General features: G+C 34.3%; 1 non-coding gene across 1 annotated transcript; it reads right to left on the reverse strand.

Moving 5' to 3' along the window:
* Positions 1 to 1,538: 1,538 nt before the first annotated feature.
* On the reverse strand, positions 1,539 to 1,650 carry LOC121222888 (small nucleolar RNA R71). The gene has a single exon (XR_005920257.1). It is a non-coding gene; the product is annotated as a small nucleolar RNA R71 (small nucleolar RNA).
* Positions 1,651 to 1,998: the final 348 nt, after the last annotated feature.

Raw genomic sequence — 1,998 nt, forward strand, 5'->3', positions numbered from 1 at the left:
AAATCTCATCGGGTTGGGATTACATGATGAAACTTTTATTTTCTTTAATGGTTGAAGCATACATCCAAATCAATTTACTGTTTCATTTAATTGTTTTATTTCTAAGTTGTATGTGTGCAATCCCTAGACATAGATCACTATTCAACATACCTATAAACTATGTCTAATTCTGAAAAGGTTGGATTAGTTTAATCGATATTGAATGATATGAGCAAGTACTCGACCGATACTTGCAATAGACTCTAGACATAGAGCAGCGTTCATATAGAAGGAAAACAATTTAGGTACCATATTAAGGACTATAGACACAGGCAAGGTAACTTGAGGCTTTTTTGCTCTCGAAAGAAGCAAACCGTTTTAAAACTCTTCTGAGTAGTAAACTGAGTATGATTTTGCTGAGACATTATTGGCAGTAAGGGTAGATTCTTAGTAATCCCGACCTTCCAAATCAACTTTGTATATCCTTTATTCTCTACCATAGTTTCTTTGCCACATCATTATTAGTTATTTATTTGTTCATTTACACAATATTCCCATAGTAATTCTCATAATTTCCATTACATTTCTACTCTTGTTTTGCCATAGCATTTCACAGTATTCATTAATTCCACATATTGCATACATCATTATTCCTTTAATTGTCGTTGCATACTTACCATAGTTTTAGCATAGCATTAATTGTATTTTATTATAATAACTTGACCACTTTTGTACCTCAATTTGATCCTTGTGAGAATGACACTCACTCATCATTTTAGTATTTGATTCGACGTGTATACTTGCACAAATTGCATATCATTTCACACGCGACAAGTTTTTGGCACTGTTGCTGGGGATCTGCAATTTGGTGAAAATTTGTTTTGTTATTTTTCTTACTTACATTAGTTTTATTTAACTTAGTTATATTTAATTTCTACAGGTTTGCCATCAGTGCATGAGAAGAGACCTTCCTACTAACATGGAATATCCTGGCCCAACGATCGAAAGAACTTTACGAAGAAGGCGAAAAGAATTGCGAAAAATGGCTAAGAACGGGGATGATCCTGGCCTCAATGATAATTCGAATGGTCAAGATGCTAATCCTATTTTTTGTAGGGTGATACTTGGTATGAATGATAGTTTGAATGGTCGGGGCGCTAATTCTGATGTTTGTGGGGTGATAAATGACCAAGATATACCAATCCAAGAGCATGTTGTGCCAATTTTGGATGACTTGGATCCAGAGATGTTAGACCAAAAATACAAGCTCAACAGTTTGAACTGAAATCGATAATGTTTCAGATATTGTAAACAGTAGGAAAATTTAGTGGATTACCTACTAAAGATCCAAGACTGCATTTAAGACTTTTTCTAGAGCTTTATGACGCGTTTAGACAACAAGGTGTTCCTGAAAATGCTCTGCCACTTAAATTGTTTGCATTTTTTTAAGAGATAGTGTGAGAGCATGGCTGAATGCTCTGGTGTCGGGAACAATGGCATCATGGAATGATCTTTGTTAAAGGTTTTTACTACGGTATAATCCCCCAAATATGAATGTCAAACTTAGAAATGACATCACATCACATCTTTTCAGCAAATGAAAGACAAAATTCTATATGAAGCTTTGGAACGATTTAAGGAGTTAATTCAGAAATGTCCGAGGCATGGATTCTAGCATTGGACTCAAATAGAGATGTTTTATAATGGGTTGGATGCGCATACGAGGATGGTAGTTGATGCGTCTGCGAATGGTACTCTTCTAGATAAAACATATAATGAAGTATATGAGATTTTGGAAAAAATTACTGACAATGATTATCAATATCTGACAACGAGAGTTGGTGCGGGTAAAAGAGTTACTAGAAGTTAATGTAATCACTTCATTGACAGTCTAGGTATCTTCTCCAGCTAACATAATTAAAATAATGAAAAATTCAACTATAGCTTGTGAGATGAAATCAACCAAGTTTTGATGTGTTTATTGCGGTGAAAATCATGTGTTTGACGAATGTTTATCAA

This window comes from Gossypium hirsutum, chromosome D10 (assembly GCF_007990345.1).
Source record: "Gossypium hirsutum isolate 1008001.06 chromosome D10, Gossypium_hirsutum_v2.1, whole genome shotgun sequence".
Lineage (NCBI taxonomy): Eukaryota > Viridiplantae > Streptophyta > Magnoliopsida > Malvales > Malvaceae > Gossypium > Gossypium hirsutum.